General features: G+C 43.8%; 1 long non-coding RNA gene across 1 annotated transcript in view; it reads left to right on the forward strand.

The window, feature by feature from the left end:
* Positions 1-22,695, forward strand: part of LOC116085755 — a 49,347-nt gene that overhangs the window by 24,442 nt on the left and 2,210 nt on the right. Inside the window, exons 4-6 of the long non-coding RNA XR_004116699.1 lie at positions 4,599-4,665; positions 5,422-5,678; positions 8,004-8,120. This is a non-coding gene — a long non-coding RNA (uncharacterized LOC116085755). The remainder of the gene's footprint in view (positions 1-4,598; positions 4,666-5,421; positions 5,679-8,003; positions 8,121-22,695) is intronic.

The raw sequence follows: 22,695 nt of genomic DNA on the forward strand, positions 1-22,695 counted from the left end.
ATATCGTTGGCTCTGCTTTCACGTTTTTTCCCCAGGATGCCCCTTCTTTACTTGTTTGCTTCCTTTCTCCTTCTGCCCCTACTTCTTCCATGTTCCTTTTATGCCATACCATTTCTGTCTGTCTCTCTCCCTCACTTCCTCCAGAGGTTCTTCAGTGTAGCTTAGGATCCGCCCAGATAGCTTGCTACCCACTGAACTGACAGGCCAGAGATCTGCACTGTGGATGGTCTCTCCTGGGATTCCATGCCACTTCCCTGGATCGTGTTCTTTAATGTTTCTCAGCCTACCATCCCCAATGCTGGTTCTCTCAAGACTTGTATCATCCCTAGATATCATGGCATACATAGCCTGTTGTGATTTGGCCCTTGTGCAGTTCTTAGATTGGCTCTCAGAGTGCTCTGCAACCTTGAGGTCCACCCTAAACACACACACACACACACACACACACACACACACAGGCTTACACTTCTGGGCATGGCAGTTCCTTTTGACCAAAATTCTTTACACTAAAGCTGCACATGGTGACACAAGCTTATTAACCCCAGCACTTGGTAGGCTAAGTTGGGGAAAAATGCTGTTGTTTCAATTCAACCTAGACCATACAGTGAGGCCCTACCTTAATACACCCAAAACTGAAAAAGCAAGCAAACAATGAGAACATTTCCCATCCCCAAGCCGTCATCTTCAAATCTTGGAAGCTATATTGAGCTTCACAGCTTGAGTCTAAAGCTTAAGGTGCCCCTGTGTAAGCCACTCCCTCAGCTCTGTGGTTAGCAAGGTATATGCGGGGCTCAGGTCTGAGTGTGAACTCAGCACACAGGACCACAGTCTGCTCTCCTCAGGATCCGGAAAACAGTCAGACAGTCGGTCAGGCAGACAGATGTGATGGTACATTGTTGGCTTCGATACGTGCTGTGCTGTTCCCTAGATGAGGTGCTCTTCTCTCACACATGCAAGGGTGTCAAGTGCAGGGTGAGTCCTGAAGATAGTGTGAGCAGGGCTTTCAGAAGACTTCTAGGGAGCAAAGGACACTAGAAAGTCAAGATTATCACTTTGAGTAAAGGAGGCTGCCTAGAGGAAAATTCCCATTGGCAGCAGAGAAGTCGCCCTTGTCCCCATGTCTCCTCTGGATGAGATATCCCTGTCACAGGGAGAAGGTAAAGTATGGAGAGTCACAGGGAGGCTGGCACAGAACTGGAGAGAGCTGGACAGTGAGAAAGGAGGTCTGGCCATGTCTCTGTCACAATTTTAAAAGATTACAAAGTCTCCGGGTGCCAACACACAGGCTAGCAGAAGTGAGTGGGGTGAAAAGTAACTTAAGAAAGGAAAACACAAACCTGTTGTGGAGGGTGCAGTGACATGTAGTGGCCACCAGGTGACACTAGAGGATTTCCTTCGGCACAAAGCAGGGTTTGTCTATGCGCTCATAAGTGCCAAAGAGGGCAATTCAGAGATTTCGAGAAAATACTCATTTTGGAGGATGCAATGAAACTATTCATTAGTTGTCTTGGAATATGCAAATTTTGAAATCAGCCCCTTCCATAAAAGGTTTAGAGGTTGTCTCTGTACTTCCCCCCAGCAGCTTTGGCTCATGCCTCATATCCTGGACACAGGCAAGGAAATGTTCTGAGCTGGTCTTAGTGGGATCTCTTGAGTACCCCTTGTTCTAGAGGACGAGTATGGATGGCAAGAAACGGCATGGCTTGAGACAGATATCTGCCTGCTCTTCCTGGGCTCAGCGCAAAGGTAGGGCACGGAAAAGGAATTGTAGCCTATTGTGAGTCTGGGTTTGAGAACCCTCTTTGACAGTCTGGTGAATGTCACAGATTCTCCCATCCAGAATGTTCTGTATAACCATGCTCTTTTGCTAGCTCCTGAGGCACATTGTATCGCCACGTATGATTTCTCTCAGCCTTAAATACCTAATGTCTGACAGTCACACTGTGTGATCTCTATATGCCTCAGCAGCTTCCTAATTTGTAACAAGAGTTGACTGCACTGTCTAAGAAGAAGCTGTGGAGGTGAAGAGTCCCACTGTGGCCTTGGTGATACCCAGTAGGCCCCTGATTGTGTTGGAGGGTTCCCAGGAGGATGCCAGCCCTGAAAAGATGCTGAAGTTTGAAGCTGTGCTGCAGCAGAAGCTGAAGAGTCATAATCTCCAGCCAGCAAATGCCTAGTGGAGTGGTACCCAGCCTGCACAGTGGGACACAGCTTTTTGTCAGCTATGCATCTGTGTCTGCCTTATAAATCTCTGTGCCAGGATGCTCTAGACACCATGCCTGCTCCTCTCGGTTTCATATTGCTGCTCCGTACATGCATGCCCGAGGGATTCCCTGCATCCCACAGCCAGAAGCAGCATAGATCAAAGGACCTAGCCATGACCTTGGAACTAGAAGCCTCAGTTTGGTTCTGGCTGCCACTTATTAAGCATGGGCCTCAAGTATGAAATAGGAATAATAACTCTTACTTTCTTCTTTTTTTTGTCTTATTCAGTTTCTTTATAAGTAACCCACAGATTATTTATTTTCTTTAACACAATCGATTAATTAGGACATTGGGAAAGAAAACTTAATTCTAATATGGGGAAAGTAAAGGAAAAAAAACCCAGCTATGCAATATGGGAATGACTTTGAAAGATGGGAGTTTGAGCAACAGAAGCACAGTAAGAGCCCTGAGTCCCCCACCTCCTCCAGCCATCTGTTGTCCTGCTGCCTCAGCATCCCTGACAGTAGTGCCCTACCTGGCTGCCTAATGTGGTCACCAGATCTTCTCTGCTTCCTGGTCACTCAGGCCCAGGCTGTCTGATCCTCTTCAAGGACAAGTTCTAACTAACCCACGACTAAGCCTTTTTGTTCCTCTTGATTCCTTCTTGCCCGGTTCAAGTGTTGGTTGTGTGTTGATTTCCTAGCCTTCTTTGTGTTAATTCTTATTCTCTTATACTCATTCTCTAGTAGCAACTGTGTAGGAAACCCCATACACTAGTTTCCCATGCCTCCACAGGATACTTTGAGTTTGACCGTGAGGCTTGTACAGATCATTATCAAACTCAGTCCCAGCAAAAGCTCTCAGAACATTCGTTTCCTCTCTTGGGCCTCTGCTGTTGCCACCAGGGCTGAGCTAGGCTGCTGGACAGATATGAGGGACTGGTGGGGGAGAGCTGACCACAGAGTTATCAGAAACCTGCAAGTTGACCATCTATAGATGTAAAGTTAGGATTGGCCAAGTCCTGCTCAGAGTTGAACAGAGTCACCCAGATGAACCACAGACTTGGGAAAAAATGACTAATTATAGGGTCGCTTGTTATGCAGCAGGTCTTAGTTGATATAACTGTGTCACTCAAGGAACTTTCCAGGTGTTGTTAGACTGTGGTAATGGTAATGTATGGGCCATTCATTGCAAAATATCTGCTAGCTTCAAAGGCATGTTCTTCCATTTAAAGCTCTATCCTGTTGTCAGAATAAACTGAATTATTACCATCATGCCATTTCGTTGATGAAGAGACTGTGTTGTGGAGAGATGATGTGAGTTGTCAACAAAGACTCAGTGGCAGTGCCAGTCAGCTCCAAACTGGGAAACCAAGCCTCTAGATTCTGCATGAGTCTCTTCCCCTGCATGGCCGGTCCACCTGGACAACTCGTCGTTTGCACACCAGGGTCCCAACAGAGAGTAGCTACTCTATTTTCATTGCAGAACATTCTGAGGGTCAGGCACCTCCCTGCGAGTATGAAGAATGACTAGTGTGGGTCCTTCAGAGCATTTGATTTTCTTGGGCTGTCTACTGCTTTCAATGAAGAACAGCAGGGGTCCCCAGCGACACCTTTAGAAAGCTGTGCCTTCTCCCACATCTCAATCCCTTCTTCTTCCCTTGATTGTACTGGGAGACAGACCTAAATGGATCTTTTTTTCTGAGAGGTAGGGGAATGCTTTTGGGTTCTTAGTGATTCCACTGGTACCCATTTGCCCACAAAAAACCTCACAGATATTCCTAGGTCACCAACATTTCTAGTTTGAAATGTGAATACCGGCTTTTAAAGAAGGTAAATGGGGGAGGGGGTGATGGTGCCATTATTAAGCCAATAGTCTTGACTGAATTTTGCTAGGGACAGCCTCCAGCGGTTTGATAACTGTAGCACAGCTCTCTGGTGAAAATGGCTCGAGGGTCATCCTTGTGACACCAGCTGAGGCCCTGTCTCTCTCCTGGCAGTCACTGGACTGCCTGGAGTCTCCTGGGCACACTAGTCAGGCTTCCACGCCGCCTGCATTCCTTTCTACAGTGTGCCGAGCCCTTCCCCTGACCAACTAGATGAGCTTTTCTTTAGCTCACGATGCTTCATCCATTCCTGAACGTAAATCACTGAAATTAAAGTAGTATCAGGTCCTGGATGACCCCACATTTATAGTTCCCATTCTTGACCCCTTTTCTATTTACCAAGTCCCCCCTTTTGGGCAAGCCTCAGTGGCCAGGGTGCCAGTAAGCATCAAGAATCTTCCTGCACAAAGGGTTCTGCTCACACCCCTTGTGTTTATGAGTGTAAGGGATCATCCATGATTTTTCCTTAAACCCTTTCTGTCATTAAACTCTCTCCTTTGTCCTGCAGTGGAGCACTGAATGGGTACCAGGACTTCCAGACAAGTTCTTTGTGTTGAGTGTTCGTGGTCACTCAGGTATGTACATGGCTGATTTGAGTAATTCGGTTATATAAAAAAGCCCAAGAAAATCAAATCAAATGACCAGGAAGGTCATTTATTCTGAAGAGGCAGGGAGGATCTAGTGGCTAAGGACCCTGAGGTCGGAACTTTTCTTGTTCCCAGACCAATGAGGAAAGTACAGAGTAGAGATGGACATACTTAAGTGCCAGACACCAACAGTGTGCCAAGGTCATGTGGATTCCTTTTTCATCTAATCTAAGTGCCTTTGGTTTTTCCAGGAGTTTAGGCCCAAGACTGTGGTGTTGTGTTGGAAACCCATGTTTCTCTCATACCAGAGAATCTCAATGGACTCTCCTTTAAAATGTGTCTAGAATCAAACCCTTGCTTACCTTCACCATCACATCTCACATGGGGATGTCTGCCGGTGCTTCTTAGCCCTCCTCATTCTTACCCTCAACTTCTAAATCCAGATTTAAAAATTACAGAAGACAGAAACATTATGGAAAACAGCATTACCATTAGGCCAGTTTTCTACCCCCAAAATATTAAAAATGGTTTGTATTCTCTGCTGCTCACTGGAATCCTGAGCCAGCCTGTCCTTGTTCAGAAGGGATAACCGCTCTCAGGTTTGGGATTAATTTTCTAATATGGTCTTAATGACCAAAAAAACCCCTAGAATGGAGGTAATAGCAAAACCAGGCTGAGGTTTCTTTGAGGTTATTAATTTTTATTTCCTGCCGGCTAAATTAGGCCTGTGGTTCTCCCAAGCAGCACAGAGCAGTGATTTCAGCAGAACCGTGCCAGAGTGGGTTCAAGGGATTCATCCAAGCCAGGCACAAGAGAGCAGTTGGGTGAAAACTCAAGGAGCCGCTACAAAGTCAACTGGAAAAATGAGTCTCAACTAAGCTTCATTAAACTGCATCAAGTGGTCCCTGCTGCTCTCCTTCACCCCTGGTCCTCACTGAAGGCTGATCTGCTAGCCATGTTCTTAGAGCTTTGCACTGCAAACTCTGGTCTGAGAAATGGAGGTAATGTTGATGGTGGCTAATGATTATTAGCCATTTGGTTAGTATCAATGTTTGCTACTCATTTGGTGGCAGACACTGTTCTCAACATTTTTATAGTCAGTCATTCACCTGTTCTTCCTCTCATAAAAACATACATACATATCATACACATACACAAGTATATGAGTACATATATACAGCATATACATATGTATGCATATACTACATATACATATATAGAATATGCAGCATATACACATGCATTTACATATAAGCACACACATATGCATATACATACATATGTGCATGTGTTTATATAGTACTTCTTTCACGCTTAGAGATACAAAACAGAAAACCCAGAGCTTGATGCTGACCCAGGGAGACAGAAAATGAATGGTAAACATTAGGGAATAAACAAGTGTGTGTGGAGGAGGTGATAGGTGGCAAAAGAAATGTTTGTGACAGAGGCTGCAGCATTAGTTGATGCCCAATAAACCTTATTGAAGAAATGATGTTGGAGTGGAGACACGAGGTCAGTCCTCTTGAGGCACCTGTAGCATAGTGTTTGGGGCAGAGGGACCAGCCAGTGCAAGGATTTTGCAAACAGTTGGATGCTCTAGGATGGTGAAGAAGCCTCATGGCTGGAGGTGAAAGAGAAGGAGATAGATATGTGAGATGAGGGAAACAGAGACCAAGAGGTGGGTCTAAGGGGCTCTCTAAGTCTAGGCTTTCTCTCTGAATAAAGAAGGATCAGGATGGAAGTTGCTAGAGGGTGCTGCAAGGGAACTAAGAGCACAGCTTGTGTTTTACATGATCCCTGTTGTGCTGAGAGTAGGCTGAAAGGTGGCAGGGAAGAGAGATGGCACTGGTTCAGAGGCTGCTGTAATGGTAGCCTGGCACAGAGGGTGGGAAAAATGTAGATTGTAGAGATATTTTAAGTGTAGAGTGAGCAAGACTCCTCTACTTAGAGAGTCTGGGACAACTAGATTGTGGCTTTCACACCTGGAAGATGGAGCTGGCCTTTACTGAGCTGGAGAATGTTGGTAAGCAGGCTTTTAGAGAGTAGTGGGGAGTGTATTTGGGGGCATTCTAAGTGTTTTAGTTAGGGTTTCCATTGCTGTGAAGAGACACCATGACCAAGGCAACTCTTATAAAGGCAGACATTTAATTGGGACTGGCTTACAGTTTCAGAGGTTCAGTCCATTATCGTCAAGACAGGAAATGTCTGCTCTGGTACCTGCTGTAACAAAGAACAACAACAGGTTTGTAGGCATACATTTTTTTTTTGCAGCCTATTTTAATAAGGGTTCAACTTGTCCTCTAGTCCATCACCCACCAGAGGTAGGGGAAGAGAAAAGTTATTAGGTTATGGGAGAAGTAGACTTGTTTAGATATAGTTCTTTGGGGGTGAGTCCAATCTTCACTGTCAGGGTGTCAGCAGTTTAGTTCAGTAGCAAACACCAAATAAGAGAATTTCCTTGGCGAATTTCTCTCAATGGCATCACCACAAGTAGAGCTCAGCAATACAATATAAGGCTAACTGATGTAAGGGATTATCTAAAGTGAGGAATAGTAAGGCAGAGGAGGGCAAACCAATGCTCTATCTCCTACTGTCTGTGGGGTCATATTTATATTCCTTCATTATGAGTCCTTCTACATGTCTGCTATAGCAAAACATCCTTTTACCTGTGTCTACTTTAGTAAAACATCCTTTCACCTGTGTGCTCCAGCAAAACATCATTTGACATAACTGACTTTCCAATGAAACCAGAAGTTTCCACGTCACAGGTTGGCTTACATGGCACAAGTCTGGTTTCCTGGTTCCAGAGGCCCAGAGATCCAGATCAAGCCCCAGTAGGGGTGGTTTCTCCCAGAGCTGTGAGGAGGGCCTGTGCTTCTCCCTAGCTTCTGGTGGTTTGCTGGCAATCTTTGGTGTGCTTTGACTTTTAGACACATGTTTGTGATCTAAGCCTTCCACTTCCTATGCCTTTCTCCTGTATGACTCTCTGTAAAGATACTGCCCCTTCTGGAACAGCTTTAGATAACAAGTGGACAATCCATCATTAGCAACAGATAGATGGCAAGAAAGAGCATTTGTTAGAAACTATGGGCAGGTCTATGGACATACTTGTGAGAGGACCTAAACATATTCTGTTGATTGCTTCAATTTTCTTCTAGTGGTAAAAAGCAGGGCCCTTAACTGGAGATGGGGAGTAATGGCAGTCCGTTACAGGGATGTTGTGATATTGTTTCTACTGACTGAGAGAGTAGGTGAGCAAAGGAATTGCAATATGGCAGTCAGGCAGCCTGAAGGGCATACCTATGACACTTGGGCTTCTTTTGTAGGTGGAACAATTTGTGATGCTGTATTAGTTACTTTCGTATTGCTGTGCTGAAACAACACGACCCAAAACAACTTACAGAAGAAAGAACCTAGTGTGGCTTATAGTTCCAGAAGATAGTGTAAGTTGTATGGGGCTTTTCTATGTTCTCCATGTTTTCAGATAATCACCTGGAGGCTTATTTACTTATGAATTAATGCCTAGGCCTTAAGGTAGGTTTTTTCCTCAACTAGCCTGTGAGTCAGCTAACCTGTATATACTCTTCTATGTCAGCTATGTGGCTGCTTACCTTTCCTCGGTGTCACATGTCAGACTTTCTCTATATCTTGGTGGTGACTCCTCCTGCCCCGAGTCTTTCCTGGCTTTCCTCTCTCTTCCTGGAAGTCCTGCCTATTCTCTCTCGCTTTTCTAGTGGCCATTCAGCTATTTAATGACAGGCAAATGCTTTTGCACAGTGCGCACAGGATTATCCCTACAGGAGAGTCCATTATGGTGGAGGAGGCATAGCACTAGGTGGCAGAAGCAGGAAGCTGCATGATCACATCTTGACTTTGATGGAAAGCAGTTGGGAGGGAGTTGTAAATTGGAACCAGGACAAAGCTATAAACTCTCAGAGCCTGATCCGTGAGACCACTTTTTCTCTTTCAAATAGTAGCACTAGTAGACCAAGGGTTCAAACACATGAGCATGTATGAAACAGTTTCCATTCAAACCACAAGTAGTTGTTTCCAAGCCCCACACAGCAACACAGGGGCAGGAGAATCATGATTACAGAGCTTTTGAGTCTTATAAGGTAAATGTATCTCATGGGAGCCAATAAGAGGCAAAAGAGTTGAGAGCACATATAATAAAATCATGATGCTTGCTCAGAAATAAAAGTGAGTAATAGGAAAGAAGAGAAGTACTCGTGTGAGCAGCAGTTGCTCTGGTTTTCTAGATAAGGAAGGTGATATGTGGAGAAAGTCAGGTGTTCTGAGGTCCAGAGCCAGACTCCAAACCTTGGGCATTGTGTGGCTCAGATGCAGGCTCTTGGCTCACTTGAGAGAGAGAGAGAGAGATAGGATCAGAAGCCTTGAGAGAGACATAGATAGGCTTGGGAAGATGGAAGGACAGAACAGAAAGGACAGACAGAGGGACAGAGACTGTCTCACATTGATTTCGCACGTATCTGTAAGTTACTCAGACTGGATCCCTTCTGATGTCCCAGATTCCTGTGCATATTTTCTCCTTTACTCACATCTCATTCTCCTTGTTTGTTTTCTTTAAAAAAAAAAAATCCAGTGTTTCATTCTCTAAACAATTCTTTCATTTCCATCTCTAATTATCTCTTACACACCTTCTACATTTTTTTGTTTTCATTTTTTTTTAGTATATAATGTGCACATGTATGTGTATATATGCCTACGTGTTAGTGCACACAGGTGTAGATGCATGTGCATATGAATGTTTGGAGGCCTAGGGTTCATGTCCGGAATCATCCTTAGTCATTCTTCTGCCTTGCTCATTGAAGAATGAGTCAACCGAACCCAGAGATCATCAACACAGAGCCGTGCTAGCCAACTTGCTCTGGAGACCCCTTCCTGGGCTGGAATAATAGGTGGGTCATCATGGCACAGGTTTCTAGGAATCCCAACTCTGATCAAACTTTCACAGCAAATACTTAACTTCGGAGCCCTGCCCCCTGCCCACATACCTTCTACCCTTTACTGGAGCATCACCAGGGAGTGAGTGTCTGTGCTAACAGAAGAGCTGGTAGATGATTTAGGCATAATGTACACAATTATTTACATAATGCTTAATGCAGTGGATCAGCTGCCTTGCTTATTCCAGGGGCTGCACTTCCCTATCAATGCAACCACTTCTGAAATACTTGGTGGGTAGCCTTAGTGAGACTTGTTATTCAAACATTTAACTATTCACAAAGCAAACCACTGATGGTCCCATCATTCTAAGAGTGGGCTCTCTGTCTTTAGTGTTGGACATTCATAATTCATCTAGTAAGACAGTTCTGTATATAAACAGCAACTACCTATAAATATTGCAGGAGAGAGGTTCACTACTGCCCAGGGAGCACTGAGCTGAGCTGGACAAACTTCCTGGATGGAGGAAGGTATTTCCTAGAGGGAGCTTTTGTTCAGCACAGAGGATTTATAGCACCTGCCTACGTCCTGAAGTTCTGTGTCCCAGAATGGTTTTGTCATGACCCTCCACACCTGTAATCACAAACAAGCACATGTCACTCTAACTCATCAAAGACTAGCTTCTCAGCTCTGAGACACCATAGAATTCAGGAGGCAGATACTACACAGGTCAGGGATGGGCAGAGTAGAGGTTGATTTGAATTTGTTGTAGTAGGCAATCTGTCAGGTTTGAAGTCAATCATGTGTTTCTTCAACTAACTGAAGAAAATATAGTTTTCTTGTTCAGATCATAAGGAGACTGTGTGGAATGTACTTGATCTGCTCACTGCTCACTTATTGGCCCACCATCTCCTTCCTCAGCTTCAATTCCTAAGTCATGAAGTGAATATTTTTATATTTTTTAAAAACTTTTTATTGAAAAGAAAACCCAAATACTTTTCATACAGTATATTTGACCACATTTTCCTCTACCCAGTTCCTCCCAGGTCCTTCCCACCTCTTTAACCCTCTTATTCTTTTTCTTTCTCTCTAAGATGAATAAAGCAAAATCAAGAAATACATACATACAAAATTACCCAAAAAGCCATAAAAATGAAAGTCAGAATAAGTAAGCAAAAGACTGATCAGACCAAAAAATGTTCAAACAAAACAAAAAAAGTGTACAAAATACTATTAAGTTTGTCTTATATTGGCCAACTGCTCCTAGGCATAGGGCCTGCCCTAAAATATGGTTAATATACCCAGTGAGATGCTATTGGAAAAACCTTTTTTCTCTTTGAAGTGAGCATCAGTTGCACATAATTTCTTGGTTGTGGATGGGAGACTGAGTCCACATTAGCCCCTGAGTACTGAGATAGATTCCTTCTGGCTTGAACATGTACATGTTTTGTTTGTGTTGATACAGTCTCCGTGTGTATCAGTCCTGTTGTGTCTAGAGGAGACCGCTTCCTTTGTGTAGTCCATAACCTCTGGCTCTTATAATCTTTCCATCTCCTCTTCTGGATAGGTCTCTCAGCTGTGAGGGGAGGGGTTTGTTGAGACATCCCACTTAGAGAAGAGCATGGAACTGATATTGTTAATTGTTTCTATCCTGTGAGCTTATGGCTATTTTCTTCAATATTTTATTTTATCTTTCCTGTAATTTTCACAACTTCTAATAAAGAGTATGTTGGAGTTTTTGTTTGGTTGCTTACCTTTATTTACTTGAGTCAAAAATCTCACTGTGTAACTCCAAGCTGGAACTAATTATATAGCTTAGGCTGGCCTGAAACTCAGGTCTCCTACCTCTATCTTGTGAGTACGAAGATTATTGGTGTGTAGGTAAAGTTTCCAGTGGAGGGACTGGATGTCAACCCAACCACAAAACCTTTGACCTACAGTTTGTCCTGCCTGCAAGATGTGCTGGGAAAAGATGGCTCAAAAATTGTGAGAATGGACAGTGAATGGCTGGCCCAGAGTGAGACCCATGCCACACAAGAGAGTCCATTTCTGACACTGCCTGGAGGACTAGGACCCAGAAGCCAGATAGTCCAGAGGCTTAGGAGAGAAGCAAGCATGCCCAGGAACAGAGAGAGAGAGAGAGAGAGAGAGAGGGAGAGAGAGAGAGAGAGAGAGACAGAGAGACAGAGAGACAGAGAGACAGAGAGACAGAGAGACAGAGAGACAGAGAGAAACAGAAACACAGAGAGGGAGAGAGAGACAGAGAAAGACAGAGACAGAGACAGAGACAGACAGACAGACAGACAGACAGAGAGAAAGAGAGAGAGAGAAGGCAGGATTCCTATACTCATAGACAGAAGCTTAGCCTAACCATCATCAGACAGGCTTTATCCAGCAACTGAGGGAAACAGATGCAGAGTCCCACAGCCAAACATTAGCTGGAACTCCAAATCCTGGGGAAGAGTGAGAGGAAGGATTGAAGGAGTCAGATGGGTCATGGATATCACAAGAAACCACACAGAATCAAGTAAGCAGCATTCATAGGAGTTCATAGAGACAGAACTGACAATCAGGAGCCTACATGGGTCTGACCAAGGTCCTCTGCATTTATGTTATGGTTGTGTAGCGTGGTCTTCTTGGCAGAGCTCCTAACAGTGGGAGCAGGGGCTATCTCTGACACATTTGCCTGCCTTTGGGACCCTTTTCCTCCTACTGGGCTGCCCCAACCAGCCTTAGTAGGACAGGAAATGCTAGTCTTTTGGCAACCTGACATGTCATGTTTGGCTGATATTTCTTGAAGGGATTCCTTTTCTGAAAGGAAATGGAGAAGGAGTAGATGAATGGAGGTGGGGGACTTGGAGAAGAGAAGGGAGAGGAAACTGAGGCCAGGATGTAATCTATGAGAGAATAAATTAAAAATTAAAAAGAGAGATTATAGGTGTGTACCACCATGCCTATCCACAAAATCTTATTAACATTAAACTATGTATGTATCAACTAACCTCAAAACAATGGTGTAGGAATTATAACAAATAATCTCTAATCCCAACTTGGTGCCAAAATTTACAAGAATAGTAGAGATACAGGAAATAGAGTATACAGCAGTCAGGGATGTTCAATCTCAGAACTCAGGAGTCCGAGGCAGGGGGATCTCTCTAAGTTAGAGGCCAGCATGGTCTATATAGTCAGGGCTACATAATAGAAAGATCTTGTAAAACCAACCAACCAACCAACCAACCAACCAACCAATCAAATAAACAAACAAAAAAAACCAGAAGGCTGGTAGGGGTATGAGGGGGACAGAAGGGCAAGGTACAGCATTTAATGACTTGGGTCACATATAACTGATATTTACACCTTTGAAATAATTTCAATCAGTAATATTCCAATTAAAGATTTTAGAAATGGGGCTGGGAAGCAAGGTCAAAAGAGAGTTCAGTAAATGGCTGACAGAGTACACTGGATGTGAGAGGAGAAAAAGCTAATATGCTTGGTTTGTGGTCAAACACAGTCAAACTAGAGGAAGTGGACCCATGCAACCTGACCTGATGCACAGTCAGGTCATCTATGTCCTCAGAGTGACCTTCTGGGAAAACCCAACCCACTATTTTATATCTTTGTGAGCCTGACATACATATGACTGAAGCTATTAGAAACTTCAGTCCATGCCTACATCGAAGCCATTTGTTCTGTCTGATGAACAAGAGTTTATCAGCAGAAAACCATCGATAGCCCACTGAGCAAGCAGCTCTTCTCTACACTGTCAGAGAAAACTGGTACCAGGGTGAGCCATGGCTGGTGCCACAACTGACCCACAGTTGGTCCCACAGCTGAGCCATGGTTGATGCCATGGCTGGTGCCACAGCTGAGCCACAGCTCCCTGACTATGTGTGTCCCTGGTATTTTCACTTCTTAATAAAAGTCCTAGCTGTTTTGATATTTGCCTGTACTTCCTCACTTCTCTGAACAAGATGCCTAGGTCCCAAGATAAAATTGACTCATCAACAATCAGAAATACAAACAGAAAGAATGAAAGAGAGAAGTAGATAAAATATAAGGAAATACTCTAATGTGGAATTCTTAGAGTGTAAGATTTAGACTTAAAGAGTATATGTGTGTGCGTGCACACACACAGAGAGACAGGGAGAAAGAGAAAGAGATAAACACACACACATACACACACACACACACACAGAGAGAGAGAGAGAGAGAGAGAGAGAGAAAGAGAGAGAGAGAGAGAGAGAGAAAGAGAGAGATCAACTCTAGAGAAGAATCTTGGAAAAAATGAGGAGAAAAACAATTTAACAGTGTCTGCAAAGAAAACTTCAGGAGTTTTCATCTCTAAGGACAATCAATGAGTTCCAGGCTTCTGGCAGTCAGTAACAGAGACCAGAGACAATGGAGCAATAGCTACCATTCTGAATTAACCCACAGGGTCACTGAATTGAAAGGTCATAAAGAGTGCACTTCACACATCTGAGGTCCGTACAGCAGCACTAATTACCAGAGCGTCAGAAGCTGTCAAAATGAGATGGGACTAAAAGGGAAAGCCATCAGAGAAACTTTCCCTGAGTAAAAAGCAAAACCCAAAGCTTATGATGAAATCTGAAACAATTGTTGGTAGATCTGAGACCCAAATGATCCTTTTGAAGGACACAGGGAGCCAGAGACTAATCTCCTTGTTACTGTGAATGAGCAAATTACGCAGAATAACAAATTTCAAGCTGGGGCTGGCAAGATGGCTCAGTGGCTAAGGGTGTCTCTGCCAAGCCTGATGACCGAAGTTCAAACCCTGGGGCCTTCACGGTGGAAGGAGAAAACCAATTCCTGAAAGTTTTCCTCTGATTTCCATATGTGCACTGTGGCATATATGTCCCACTCTTACACATGCTTGCACAAAATCAATTCATTTCAAAATACTCTGGAGCTGCAGGGAGCGAGTGCTGAGGCATAGCTTGCTTGCGTCTTGTCTCTCCAGTGGTTCCTGGAACACATGAACTTTTTCTCATTTCTGTCAAAAAAAAAAAAAACCCAAAAAAGAAAAAAAAACAAAAAAACCAGGTTGCTTGCCAGGAACTGTTTAGCATTAGGTTTGTAAAGCTTCTTGTTTGCTATTGACAGTTTGTCCAAAGAAGCTTGATGAAATAGAAGTGTTGTGGTTTGTTTTCTGCTTTTGAGGGCTAAGACAGGTCAGTCTTCGGGGGCAGTGTTTTTGCCTCCCTCTCTGCAGATAGGAATTAAGTCAGGCTGGACCCAGAGCAGAGTGATGTTGGCCAGCTTAGAGGAACCCTTTGTTTGGGGAAGTTACTCTGGGAGAAGAGAGAGACCCAAGAAAGGAGGAGTCTAGGCTCAGGGGGACAGTGTGAGGGGACAGCTGAGGAGGCCTCTGAGTGCCCATGCCCATGTATCCCGGAAGTCCCTGAGCTGCCATCAGCATCCTGTCAGATCAGTGTATTTAACCTTGTGCTAACTAGATCAGTAGGATATTCTAGCAGCTAAAATATCCTTTTAAAATTCAGCTCAGTTGTGACTTTCAGTTTGAAAATGTATAGATTAATTTTTATGTGTTCTTTTAGCCACTTTAGATGGCATTGCAGATTTTGTTTTTGAGAGACAGCGGTACAAGGAATTTGTTTCAGTTCTTGCTATTTCCCGCCAACATGCTAGGCTTTCGGATGTGTGTGGTGACCAATGTCACATGAATGTTCAAAGTCAAAGAAAAAAGTAATAAAATAGATTTAAAAGTTCAATTTTAGGGCATTCAAAAATGGTTTAGTCCCTGATCTGGGCTTCAGCAGTGTTAACTGTGTTTGTAGTGTGAGAGGAAATTGGCAAAGCGTGCTCATACAGCAGAGACTCCTGTTAAACGGGACACAAACACGTGCTAGCTGAAACCTTAATTGCAGAGTAACTCTTGTTTTGACTTTTTTAGGGATAAGTTTTGCCTACACAGCTCCAGCTGACCCTGAGGTTAGTGTGTAGTTTAATCTGGCCTTAAGCTCCCAGCAATCCTCCTGCACAATGCTCCTGGATGCTAAGATTCTAGTTGTGTGCCACCACATCTGGGTGAATAACTCCTTGATTTCTTTCTAAGTCCTGATCACTTTATCGTCCAACCCAGAGTAAGAAGAGCCTCTCAAGACCCAGCCCCAGATTAATCAACATAGAATCTCTGAGGATTGGGCCTCTTGCATACCATTTTAAAAATGCTCCAAGTGATTTCATGTTAGTGGACTTTACAGGAGAGGTGCCAGGAGTTTAAGAGAGAAGACTATGTTACAGCAGGGATTAGGTGACAATAGCAGCTCCTGTCTCACCCTTTGTCTCTGTGAGAACTGTTATGGCACCTACTATGGGCTTCACTAGAGATGAACCAATTCTGCAGACCAACCTCAGAAAAGTAAATAAGATCACATGGCTGCCTTTTTCAGTGTACCACACGGGGCCTGAATGAGTACCGAGTTCTCTTCCAAGGTTCTGCCCATGCACTGCCAATAGAAGGTGCTACTCAACGATTTCTCTGTCCATTATCTCCACATAGCTGTGTGGACCACATTTAAAGTGTGTCTCCCCACTGTGCTCCCTCACACTGCTGCCTCTGTGCAGCTGCTGTCCCGTTGTGATACAGTTCCATTTCCTTTATGTTCATTTCTCTAGATGAACCACAACACACTAGAGGACAGGTCTCTGTTTCTACCTGGGACTACCACAGTGCCCATGTACAATAAAGACCCTGTCTCATATCTTTTCTGCAGCTGTACTAAGATACTCCGATCAAAAGCAGCAGAAAAAAATGTTTATTTGGCTTAAACTTTTTAGCTCACAATCCATCACTGAGGGAAGTCTGGGCAGTTATTCAACCAAGAACTCAAAACAGAAGCCATGGCAGAACACTATTTACTATCTTTCTCACAAGGTCACAACTAGCCAGCTTTCTTATGCATCCTAGGATCACCTGCCTAGGAAATAGTGCTGCCCATAGTGGGCAGGGCTCTCTTACATGAAATAATAATAATAATAATAATAATAATAATAATAATAATAATAATAATAAATTAATTATAATTATTAATATTTATTATTATTGTCACAGCTATGACCATGGGCTAATCTGATCTAGGTTTCAGGTGCTCTAGGCTGTGTCAAATTGACAAGTAAGGCTGACCAGGACAGCTGACCATCTCAGTCAAACAATCCTTGAGGTGGAATAGAAATCATAGTGAAAGTTCATTAAAATGTATTTTCCTAGACCTCAGCTCTAGGTATTTTGAGTCAGCAGGATTAGAGCAAGGCTTGCAACCTGTGGTGTTGAAACCTCAAGCTGAGGCACACTGATCCTTGCCAGTCCTTTGTCCTCTCCTTGAGATGAGTCTAGTTCAACAGGACAGACTACTGGGCCTCTTCGGCATCTTCCTTTCTAGGAGGGCTGAAATGTCTAGCTTCCCCACAGGGTCCCATACCTACATGAGGAAGAGTCTTTGCAACCTCCAGCCCTTGGGGGTGGTATCGTGAGCGGACTATGGCAAGCAGACATGTCGGCCAACCGGTCAGCAGATTTTCATTTATACTCACTTCTAAATGGAGAGGAAGCGAGGAAACAGAGGCACATTTTGCTATGGGGTTCCTGTCAACTGATTACTTTCTAATGTGAGTGACAACCCTGGTAAGAGCAGCCTGGCTTTTAGCTTCAATTTTCTCTACAAATGAATACTGACGCTGGGTTTCCTTTTAATTAGTATTCATCCTGGTAAAGGTGTTATACTCACTCTCTTATAATGATACCCTTCTTCTGTAAACAGGCTTTTAATCACAGACCTTCTAGGGTGGGAAGAACTAGCTCTCTGCCTCTAGCCTTGTCTGATACCAGCAAAGCAGCCTCTGCTCTGGACCAAGAGCATCGAATGCTGCTGTGCAGGGGGCACAGCTGTGGGGAGAGTCAGGTCTGCTAAATTCAAGCTCCCGCTCTGTGCTAATGCTTTTCCCTCCAGTGCTTCAGCCTTTGAGTCTGAAAATGGAGATTGATAGCTCCCATCCAGGCTGACACACTGGGAACAGCCAGAGGAATTATTTTAAAACACCAAACTCAGACTGTATTTAAGACCATTCAATATAATCTCTAAGGTCCAGAGCTCAGCATTAAAAAAGATTATCCATTAGAAAGATACTCTAGCAGGGGGCTGAAGAGATGGCTCAGCAGTTCCTCGCTGCTGGCCCAGATCCATTACCATCAGACCCTGGTTGTTGTGGCTCGTGCTTGGGTTGGAGACTGCATTGGGCCCAGAGGAGGGCCAGCATGAGCCTCAAGCACTTGCTGGCATCTGCCCTGTACTTGCCTGTGCTAGGGGTTCTTCTCCTGGCATCAGCTTACTGGTGCTCTCCAAGAGTGGAAAAGGAGAGAATAATGTTCACTGAGCCTGCTACATGTTGCAGAAATCCAGTATTTCTCTGTCAGCAGTGTGTATCATAGGTCTGTTTTAGTTAGAAATTCTATTGTGAAGAGACACTATGACTATGGCAACTTTTATAAAGCAAAGCATTTAACTGGAGCTGGCTTACAGTTTCAGAGGTTTAGTCTATTAATGTCATGGTAAAAAGCATGGTGGCACTTAGGGTGACATGCACGGGCTGGAGAGGTAGCTCAGAGTTCTACATCTGGATTGCCAGCAAGCAGGAAGAGAGACTGATGCTGGGCCTGACTCAAAGCCCACCCCTAATGACACATTTCCTTCAACAAGGCCACATCCTCTAATAATGTCCTATAAATCTATGGGAGCCATTTTTTTTATTCAAACAACCACAAGGTCTAATATCCCAGGCATAGAAATTCAATAGTATGTACAAGGCAGTTTTGTATCTTATGTAGCTTATGGTCTGGAGAAAGACTTTAAGCCAATAATGAACAATTATTACAGTATAAGGAGATGCAGAACTAAAGTACAGGTGACCATGAGACCAAGAACAGTAGTGATGGGATGTTGAAAAGAGAACTACTGTTGTGGTAAATATTTTGGGGGGGTGTATCCCTCCTTCGATCATTTAGTTCCCAAATAAAAGACAAAAACCATTATTTTTATAATAAGCCTTATTAGTGCTAAAGCTGGGAAGGTATGAACCCTCTATGCTATTTTGTCTATTTCCCTGTCACTAACCCTGAGATATAACTTGCCATGTTCTGTCTGGGGTGCTCCCTATTCCAACTGACTGGCCATATTCTCATGATCCACCTACCCTGTGGCGTCCTCTTCCTTTTCCTCTCCCCACCTCTCCCATGGTTCTTGTCTCAGACCCCAAGCCTGGGAACTGAGGCTCCACTTACTTCTCTTCTGCTCAGCTATAGTCTGTAGTCATCTTTATTCAGCTAAGTTTTAAATTCAGGAGCAAGGCTACACATTGCATCATTTGGTGTACATGAGGATCTACTCATCAGGGGCAACCACGTTTTTGAGAAGCCAGTGTTTAGCATTAGAATACAAGCAGCACCAGATCAACCCACTACACACTACCATGAAGCAAGGCCCAAGACCTAAGGCTGAAGGACAAGGTGGAGAAAGTTCAGTTGGTAGATGGCATGCTTCTTAGCTGTTTGTTACTGTGTGAGAGAAAAATAATTTGAAGAAGGAGAGATTGCTTTTGGCTCAGTTTTGCAAAGGTCTCAGTCCTTGGTTGGCTGGCACTATCATGGGCTTGAGGTGATCAGTGTATCTATGTTCTAAGTGAGCATGGATGCAGAGTGGTGAGGTGGTAAGGCCTGAACTTCAGTTTCAGTGGCTCTCTGTGACCATGCAAGTCTAATTTCCCTGAGGATTCATTCATTCCAGGGTATCAAGGGTGCATCCATTTTAGTGAAACCTTACAAGGAAATCTCATCTGTATTTCTGGTTGAGAATTGCTTTTGCACTGATCTTCTTGGATATCAGATGGGGATCCTAAGACCCAAAAGAAAATGACTTGACCGAGGTCATAGAAATATTAGTGGCCCCAAGGAGATTTGAGCCATGTGTTATTCATTTACAGTCCAATACACCCAAATATTCACATTAGGAAGTGACATTAATGGTCACAATAGCTCCTTAAACTCCCTCAAAAGTCCCTTCTATGCATCTAACATGACCTGATCCTCACAATCACAGAGAAGCAAAAGAAGGTTGTGTGAGGCGAAATGATGTGCATGCCCAAGATTGTATGTTTGTGCTGGTCAGGAACTTATTCTTCATTCCTAATCCTGAGACCTTTCTCCTTCTCTATGCACCAAATCACAAAGCTGAAACACAGACTATTCTCCCAGGGGCCAAGACCTGACCTTTTGTCAACCTGGATGGTCTAATGGCCTGCAATCCATTTCCTGTGCCTGTCACCCTAATGGAGTGTAGCAATAAGGCTAAAGGTGACCTCAGTAATTAGCAGCTCAGAGGCATGAATGACATTTGGACAACTGCCCTGCTGGTTACAGTGCATTTGGCACCCCAAGGACTCCAGAAACCAGAGCCAGGGTGCCAAACACATCAAATGCAAGTGTCACCAAGGTCTGAGCTCAGCTGCTCCCTTAGCATTTGCAAAATGTCCCGCCCACCGTTATCCTTTCCACCCTCCCTTGGCCATTTCCAGGAGTAGATGAGCTGAGGTTATATACAGCTGATCCTGGGGCCGGTTAATTTATCTTGGCCTGTAATTAACCCTTCTTTTGCTTCTATCATTGCCAGCTCCCACAGTCAATGCAGCAGTTCTCCCTGAAGAGAACTGGTTGGAACGGGCTCCAAAGAGGCCATGAAATAAAAGTTTCTAGAAGTGACAACCTCTTAGAGACTGTCCATTGCCTCGCAGTCCCATCACCTCAAGCCCTTGGTATCATCCCACGCCTCTCTCTAACTCAGACTGGATATCAGTCCAAGCCAGCATTCCCTCCCGGAGAGTTCTTAAAGATCTCTGTCTCTCATCTTTGTGTTCTCTGATTTTGCTCAGTCCACATTGGCTCTCATTTGGACTTCTAAAACATTCCCCTAATGAACATCCCCCAACTGCTCCTGTGGGCTTCTCCTCTGTAGTATAAGCAGAGAAATCTTTCTCTTCAGTCTAGACTTGTCACTGTGCTACTCAAATGCCAACCATGTTATTTTGGCATGCACTGTTCTGAATGACACATTCTGCCTCTTTCCCATCACTTCTTGCGACTAGTGTTTATCACTATTATAGTTCCACACTGCTTTGGTTCTCTCTCACATGCACATCCCAGCACATACATTCATTCATGTACACATCTGAAAGACTCAGTGCCCTGGCATCGATCCTTCCACTCTGTCCTGTCATTATGAGAAAAGTGAGAAGGCTATCTGACTGCCTTAGGCAAGGAAAGAGGCTTACTCGATCTATGTGGAGACAGAGCTAAAAACCATTAGCCTACCTTAACTTAAAGAAATGGCTGGCAACTGAGATTGCCAGAGGTTCACCCCACCCAAAGTGATGCAGCTGGAGGATTCCTCAGAGCATCTCTGAGGTGCTCAGGTACAGGTCCTGTGCTAGAATCAGTCAGGCAGTGAGGATCCACAATTGACATTTGAGTTTCAAGATTTTGTAATTGTTAGATGACAAAACAAGACAAAACAAAACCATTTTCCCCTTTCCGAAATCTTCCCTATTTGAAAAAAGTCTGTGATTGATTTGTGACCCCTAACTCTATTTATTTCTATTTTCTATCCTATCTCTCTGTTTCCATCTCTCTCCTGCATGGTACCTGACCTAGAGAACCTTCCACACATTATCTACTTTCTAAATTTGCTTTCAGTATTCCCCAGAGACACACTTGCCTTGGCTCTCATTGAACTATAAGAGCCTGAGCTGGAGGAAGATCAGCAGGGTGAGGAGCAGGCCCCTTGACATAGGTGATAGAAAGGGACAGTCTGCCACCCCTCACCATGCCACATGATCTGTGTGCCAGTAGAGAGGAAGGCATCCAGCATCACATGGCTGCTACACCCAAGCTGGTGTGTTCATCCGAAGTTTTACCCAAATCTAGAAACCATCTCCAGCCCTGAACCCACTGCTGGGTTGGTTCATTGAGAAATGTTAAGGAAGTTTCCACTGTGGGGACTTCAGAGAAGAGTTAAGGGAATAATATTGAGGTGTAAGGCTACAGTTCCACCATGAAAGTTCTCTCATCCCCTCTGGGGTAGATGGTGGAAGGCATCAAACATTCTTCACATACTCTGAGTAGACATGATGCTGGAAACCCAGTGTCACCAAAACTGCTGAGTCATTTTTAGAGAACAAACTGCTCTTTGGGGATTGATGTAAAGGGAAAATCAATTTAGTGTTAGGGATCTGGATAATGCTTGCTTAACAACAGGTAAATTGCGGGCTCAGATCCTTCCTCTGTGAGCTGAGGAAGGGATAGATTGGGAGAAGCAGGAGAAGGGGGACCTTAAATGAAAGTGTTCTTTCTTCCAGAAGGTGGGAAGGTTTTATGCATTTTCTTTTTCAGAATTTGTCCATTTTTCCCCATAGATATTTTAGGCTTTGTGGCTCACACAGTCTTTATTACAGATACTCAATACTGTCTTCACATTAGGAAAGACAGCTTAGACAATAAATGAATTAATTAACATTGTATCAATAGTACATTATTTATAAAACAAGTTGCAAGCTGGACTTGGTTTGTCAGCCCCTGATTTGTCAGCTTTCTTCTACTATTTTCCATCTCCCCAGACAGAGCAGGACTTATACTTCTTTTCAGGTTATAATAGATAGTGGGGACTTCATTCCAAGTCAGTCAGTTGTCCATCTCTTCCCTGTAGTGATAAATATTATTTGGGATTTCTACCCCACTTTAAATCATTTAGTTCCCAAATAAAGGACATAAAAACCTTTAGATTATTAATAAGTCTTAAAGCATTAGAGTTGGGCAGAATCAATCCTCTATGCCATTTATTTACTTCCCTGTTAAAATCCTTGAGATTATTACTTGTCATATTTTGTTTGTGCTGTTCTTACAGCATCAGAGCATCAGGGCACCTCTCATGGCCATGTGTTCACCATCTCCTCTACCTCATGGGGATTCCTTCCTTCCTTCCTTCCTTCCTTCCTTCCTTCCTTCCTTCCTTCCTTCCTTCCTTTGTTCCTTCC

This window comes from Mastomys coucha, unplaced genomic scaffold, assembly GCF_008632895.1.
Source record: "Mastomys coucha isolate ucsf_1 unplaced genomic scaffold, UCSF_Mcou_1 pScaffold12, whole genome shotgun sequence".
Lineage (NCBI taxonomy): Eukaryota > Metazoa > Chordata > Mammalia > Rodentia > Muridae > Mastomys > Mastomys coucha.